At 49.8% G+C, this 7,064-nt stretch overlaps 1 long non-coding RNA gene across 2 annotated transcripts; it reads left to right on the forward strand.

Moving 5' to 3' along the window:
* The first annotated feature begins 1,614 nt into the window (after positions 1–1,614).
* On the forward strand, positions 1,615–3,588 carry LOC141409218 (uncharacterized). Of its 2 annotated transcripts, none has more exons than XR_012428538.1 (2): positions 1,615–2,206; positions 2,427–3,588. It is a non-coding gene; the product is annotated as an uncharacterized lncRNA (long non-coding RNA). The 2 variants fall into 2 exon arrangements; XR_012428539.1 differs by having other exon boundaries at positions 1,615–1,710.
* Positions 3,589–7,064: the final 3,476 nt, after the last annotated feature.

The raw sequence follows: 7,064 nt of genomic DNA on the forward strand, positions 1-7,064 counted from the left end.
AGGCAGAGAGTGATGAGGAGGGTGTTATTTTATGGGGTGGTCAAGGCTGGCCTTTCTGAGGAGGATGTGCGGGGAGAGCCAGGCACATGGCTGGGAGGAGACCCTTCCAGGATGTGGAGGAGGAGCAGCAAAGGCCTGGGGCAGAAGCGAGAAGGAGTGCTGGGGAACCAGCAAGAAGCTACCGGGACTGCAGCTGCAGTGGGAGGGGGCGGTGCAGGGAAGTGAAGCGGGGCGGCGGGGAGAAGAGGCCAGGCACCTGTGACCACTGTCAGGGGTGGGAGCAGAGGAGTGGCGGGAGGGGCGAGCGTGGAAGCAGGAATTCAGCCAGGAGGCTGTTGTAGACAGGGATCTGTTTCTGAAGATCCATCAAGACCGGAGACTAAACGCTTGCTTCTTGCTTTGGCTGTGCTGATATTAATTACAGCTCTGCGAATGGCCTCTCTCCTGTCCTCAATTCCAGTGCTGCAGAGTTATGATTGAGCAGATCTGTCACTAAGTGAGGATTTTGTTGTGCTTTTTGAATGCAGTGCCTCGGTATGTTCATTTATTTTTCATTCAAGTTTGTATTGAACGATGTATTATATCTCACATGGTAGGTCTCCTGTGCCCCACTGCCTGGGGCTCCCTGTCCCTCTCCACCTGCTTTCTTTTCCTCCATTGTACTTACTTATCACTACCCAACACATTGGGCATGCATTTGGCATGCTTGGTTTTATGTGTCAAACTTGGCTAAGCTATAAGACCCAGTTATTGAAGCAAACGCTAACCTAGTGTTGCTGTGAATGTATTTTATAGATGTGGTAAGCACTTACGATCAGCTGTCTTTAAGTAAAGGAGATTACCCTTGATAGCTTGGTGGGCCTCATCTAATCAGTGGAGAGGTTTGAAGAGCAAAACTGAAGTTTCCCTATGAAAGAAGAAATTCTGCCCCAGGACTGCAGCATCAATTCCTACATGAGTTTCCAGCCTGCTAGCCCGCTCCACAGATCTCAGACTTGCCAGCCTTCACAACTGTATGAGCCAATTCCTGAGATAAATTCCTTTATACAGGTATGTAATATGTACACATACACACATCTATGTCATCTAGATTTAGAGCTAATCTAACTCCTGGCTCTGTTTGTCTGGAGACCCCTGACTGATACTGATGTGTTTATTTGCTTAGCATCCTCCCTACCCCAGATACAAGCTCTCTAAGGGGAAGGTCTTCTGTCTGTTTCCTTCATGCTGTGTCTGAAGTGCCCAGGACAGCAGCCGGCCATAGGAGGTGTTCAGTCGATATTGTACAATGGATCTTCATAATTCTTAGTTATTTGTGTGGTTGTCGACTCTGTCTGAAATTCAAGAAAGAAGAAAATAAGAAAAAAGGATAAAAGCACACCGGTCTTATCTGAGGCTGGGGATTTCCCAGTTGGGCCCAGTGTTGTGGATTCTGCAGTTGAGCGTGTGTCTGTTTGCGGCTGAAAGAAAGCTGTGGCAGTGAGGAGAGGTTGCAAATTTAAACTCGAGTTCAAGTTCTCCTAGCAACATGCACACCCCCGCTGCTGGCTGGTGTAATCCAAGCACCAGACACGTGCAGCTGGGGCAGTTCGGGTTGCTAGGAGAACAATGACTCTCTTGCTTCCAGAGCTCGTAGGTGACAGCGGTATTACCAGAGGCGCACGAAGTGGGTGTTGCCCTTTGTTTCCCAAGTAATTGTTTTAAAGCAAGGTGAGGAGGAGCCTGGGGAAGGGGTAGAATAAGAGAGAAATCATGAATCCTGATTTGTGTTTGTTGGTTTGTTTGTTTAGGAACTAGAAGTTAGTGAAAAGCCTCTTGTTTCAGAATGTGTCCCAAATGGGTTTACAATTAGTGACAGAGTCTGTAGGAGCTTATGAAACAACCAATTCCCCACACTGTTTGGCTCTCAGCATCCACAGACCATCTGGATCAGCTGAGCTTGAAGTGTGGGGGCGTGCATTGGGGGCGGGGTCCAGAAACAAAAAAGATCAAGCTGGCATTGGTTGGGGCGGGAGAGGGATTTGGGTTTTCAGATTTTGCTTTCGCTTAATTACATTCGCAGGCTGTCCTGATCCTTATTCCCCTTCCCCATTGTTTCTGCCCTGTCAGCGGGGTTGACTGGCTGAAAACAAACCAGACCACCCAGGCAGCCAGAAGAACTTGTGCCTGTCCTGGCAGCCCTGACTCTGACTCTGGACGGGTGGTGGTAGGTGGTTGGGGGATGGGAGAACAGGGGAGCAGGGCCAAGGACAGTAATATCCCTGGCCACTCTTCATATATGTTGTCACCAATGCTCAAAGCCCTCCATGCCACCACTTCCCTCCTGCAAAGGAGGAAGCTGAGCTGCCAAGGAGCGGCGGAGCTGAGAGCAGCACCAGCTCCGTCTCTCCCGAAGACCACCTTCTTTCTCCCATGTCTGCCTGCAGGATTTCATGACGAGACATCGTCTGCTACAGGATTTGCAGGGAAACATGGAGTATCACTTTGGGCCTATTTTCTAAGAGAATGGCCTGAAGAGAATAGATTCAAGTTTCCTCCCAGAAAAGCCTCTGCTTCAGGAGCAGGTAGCAGAAAAAATACAATATGTTCATAAAACAGGTTTGATTCTCCTCCTGGACACATGGAAAGGCTATCTTTTTTTTTTTTTTTTTTTTCTGAGATGGAGTCTTGCTCAGCCACTCAGGCTGGACTTGCAGTGGCGTGATCTCAGCTCACTGCAACCACTGTCTTCCGGGTTCAAGCGATTCTCCCATCTCAGCCTCCCAAGTAGCTGGGATTACAGGCACCCGCCATCATGCCTGGCTAAGTTTTGTATTTTAGTAGAGACAGGGTTTCACCATGTTGGCCAGGCTCGTCTTGAACTCCTGAACTCTTCCCGCCTCGGCCTCCCAAAGTGCTAGGATTACAGGCATGAGCCACTGCACCTGGCCAGAAAGGTTATCTTTCTGAGCTTCCACTGCTGTAAGGTGGGGTCATAGTATTAGAGTAGGAAGCTAAGCAGAAATGAGCAAGGCAGGAGAGGACCCCCCCCACCGCCCACAGCAATGTCAGGCAACCCTCAGGTGATGGTCAGGCAGTTGTTAACTGTCAATCTAAAATAATAATTGGGCATAGCTGGCACCAAGGAAAGGAAGTCTCCCAATAGAAAACACCTGAAGCTGGTGAGCAGCCGCTTCCTGGGAAGATCTCAGGAGCCGGGCGAGTGGGCTCAAGCATGCGCATTAAGAGGCAAAATGACAGTTTAACCTGTATATGACCTTCCTCTGGGAACACTCGACTGGTAAGGGGAGAAATGCCTCAAATAAGCATGTGCACAACTTCAGTAAACATGCTGTGCATGTGGCCCCTCCCAAGTGCCGGCAGGCCACCATGCAAGTGGGCAGCCCTGGACAGCCCGCCCCTGGGGAAGAATCAAGGGAGGAGAAACAGAAACCCTGGAACCGTGTCAATATATAAAACCCCAAGTCAAGGGCTGAATGGCACACTTGGATCTCTCGAGTCACCTGCTCGGCCCCCTTCGAAGTGTACTTTACTTCCATTTGTTCCTGCTCTAAAACTTTTTAATAAACTTTCACTCCTGCTCTAAAACTTGCCTCGGTCTCTCCCTCTGCCTTAAAACTACTTCTGCCCCTCAGCCGAATTCTTTCCTCTGAGAGGACAAGAATCAAGCTGCTGCACACCTCTGCAAATTCACCGCTGCTAACAATGGGGCTGGTTTTCTGGCCCGCGGAAGGTGGGCTAAAGGGATGAGCAGCCCTGCCTGGCACGGTCCTAAAACCTGCCAGACCATCCTCCCTCTATTCTCTTCCCGTCTGCTTGTTGGATGCAGGAGACCCAGGGTGGGACTCCAAGGCCCTGAAAGACAGTGGAGCTACTTGGGAGGAGCCTGGGTCCCCGAATGCCTTAGTGGAGTAGAATGTCCCCTACACTCAACTCATATTGGACTCTGAAGGCAAAACTCGCCTTTGTTGTGTTGAGCCACTAAGCTTTGGGGGGCATCTGAAACAGGCTGTGCTGATTAATACAGAGCAGACAGGAGGGCATGGGAGATGACCAGTTTTGTGGGCTGGGGGAGAGGCAGTGGGATTTGGTGGAGGTGTTTCCGTGAGGAGGCAGAAAGGAGCCTCCTGGGGATAGAAAGGTGAAGTGGAATGTGCTGCCCTAAATTGAGAAAAGAGAGCGAGTGTGTGTGCACCCTCTCATATTTGTAAATTAGAGTTAACACCTCTGGTGGGGCCCTCTGTAAACTGTAAATACAGATAATAATGAAGGTTTGTATTGCATACTCACTTTCTAAGTGCTTTAGACGGATGATCTCATTTAACCCTCATAATATCCCAATGAGGTAGGAACTATTAATATCAACCTCATTTTAGAGGTGAGAAAACTGACCCCAGCAGAGATGAAGCACTTTCCCCAACACCACTAGAAAGCAAGTGGCAGAGCCAGGATGGAGTTGAGGTGTCCAGGCTCTTGAACCTGCCTCTTAACCATGTGGGTGGGAGCTCTATGGACTATGCACTAACAGCTTTCTAATGAGGACGAAGAATTCTGCTGTTATACCTGGTTGTGTGAAATAAAGCAGGAATTTTGCTGGCTTAAGTGTTCTAGGTTGCTAAAGAAGCCATGCCATTCAATCCTCTCTGAAACGGTGCTGTATATTCCTGGAAGCATCCTAGAGGGAACAGGGAGTGCTGAGCTGATGGGGGAAAATGAGGGTCGAGAATGGGGGAGGCCAGCCTGCATTATTTGTAGGCTTGGAGGAAGGTCCTGAGTGGAGGGCTAAAGGAGCCACCATGGCTAGACCCATGCTCTTCTGACCCTGGTGCCACCCAGGAGTGCGTCTCACTGCTGGGAATGGCCAGCCCTGGCACATTCGGAGAAAGGACTGTTGGTGGGAAGAGACCTGGGACACCCTCTCCAGACTGTGTCCTGTGAAGGAGGATGGGTCCCAAGGTGGGAAACGTATCCTACACATCTTTTTTTTGAGACGGAGTTTCACTCTTCTTGCCCAGGCTGGAGCGCAATGGCGTGATCTCGGTTCACTGCAACCTCCACCTCCCAGGTTCAAGCGATTCTCCTGCCTCAGACTCTCAAGTAGCTGAGATTACAGGTGCGCACCACCACACCTAGCTAGTTTCTGTATTTTTGGTAGAGACAAGATCTCACCATGTTGGCCAGGCTGGTCTCAAACTGCTGACCTCAGGTGATCCATCCACCTTGGGCTCCCAAAGTGCTGGGATTACAGGTGTAAGCCAACACACCCGGCCTCCTATACATCTTTATATCTTATACAAGAGAGGTGTTGAATCCACATAGCAAATCCTTAGCAAGGGCCTACTATGTTCCAGGAGATGTACTAGATGCTGTGATAGTGAACAATGGCATGGCTCCTTCTTCATGGACCTTTCAGTCTAGAATCTTCATTGGAGGAGGAGCTGAAGGTCATAGGCACTATAGAGGTGGGGCTAGGATGGCAAAAGGGCTCAGAAGTTCAGAAACCTCCAAAGGTAAGCCATACAGTTTGACTGGGATGGGGTTGTTTACTCGCAGGTGTTTTCAGACAACTGGAAGCTGTTCCTAATGGCAATTTGTCCACAAGAACTTATACAGTGCATTTTAGAGTTGCGGGAGAGTGAAGGAGCCCTCACCTGGGCTGGCTTCCCCCAGGGAGCCAGAAGGGGAGCTCTTGAGTGGGAATTTGGATAACTCTTTTTTAGGACCAGCAGAAATGATGCCCAGAATAGGGTCTTTCCATTTTCAATGTCACTTTGCATGAACAGCTACTTGAGAGGCTGAGGCAGGAGAATTGCTTGAACCTGGAAGGTGGAGGTTGCAGTGAGCCAAGATCATTTGGGATTAATTAAATCTACATTTAATTTTCTCAGTGCCACAGGCACTCAGATGGAGCTGAAACCTTGCATTGAATTAGGAAGAGAAGAAAAATCACTGGTGGGTCTAGAGCCTGCAGACATGGTTTGCTGCTGGGACACTGCATGGAGGCAGCTGTGCTTTTCCCCACTGTCTCTCATGCTTCCTTGGACAGCAGCTTTCGGTAGTGTAAGTGTTGGATGCTCAACTGATGTTTGGCCTTAGGGTGTGGGCAGACTTGGTGTCCTCATTCCTTCAACAGATGTGCTCCGAGTGGGAACAGCCTCCCTGTGCCAGGGATGTGTCTGTCCCCTGCTCATGCAAGCAGTGCTGGGAGTGCAGAGGCAATGTGGGTGGGAGCTTGCTCATTGTCTTCATATTTCCTTTAAGCTCTGAGACCCCCACGCACTCTCCACATCAGGTTTAATGCAACTCACACAGACTTACAGATGAGCAGGGCAGAATTCCAAAAATATCCCTCTGTGGTCACGTCTCCTGCTCCAGCCCTCTGTTCCTAGTTGCTTTCTGGATGTCCTGCAACACTTCCCAATCATTATGTCCTCCTTTCACTCCACCACCATTTATTTAGTCTTCTCTGTGCCAGGCCTTGCTAGTGGTGAAGAACAAAGAGTCAAAGAAGAGCTAGCCGTGCATCGGTTCAAATGGCCACCTCCTTCCTCCACTGGACCAAGCATTCCTTGCTCCACAGCGAGTTCTCAGCACCTGGGAGTTAGAACATAGTAGGTGCTCAATAAATATTGTTGCATACATGTTGGATAAACTAAACACGTGTCTTCAAAAGGCTTTGGGAAGACTGGGGAAACAGAAGTGAACAGTAACTGCAGTTCACCCAGCACAAGTGTTAGGATGGAGGTGAGTGAGAAACTGTACTGGGGAGGAAGAAGGGCATTTGACTAAGTCTGACTGTGGGACTCGGGGGCTGCTTCTAGGAGAAGGCAATGCTGGAGCTGAGAACTGAAGAATAAGTGAGAGAGCCTGGTGAGGAAGGGGAGGGGAGCTGGGGGAGGATATTCCAGCTCTTGACTACAGCAGTCCAGGGACACCACTGCAGGTGTATTCTGGGAGCAGTGGTAGTAGGTGAGGTGGAGAGGTCTGGGGTAGGTGGCCAGGTTCATTTTTCTGCAAACCAGCCCCGCCTTCCTCATCTTCCCAGGTTCTCTAGCGGGCACCCT

The sequence above is a fragment of the Macaca fascicularis genome, chromosome 1 (genome assembly GCF_037993035.2).
Source record: "Macaca fascicularis isolate 582-1 chromosome 1, T2T-MFA8v1.1".
NCBI classification, from domain to species: domain Eukaryota; kingdom Metazoa; phylum Chordata; class Mammalia; order Primates; family Cercopithecidae; genus Macaca; species Macaca fascicularis.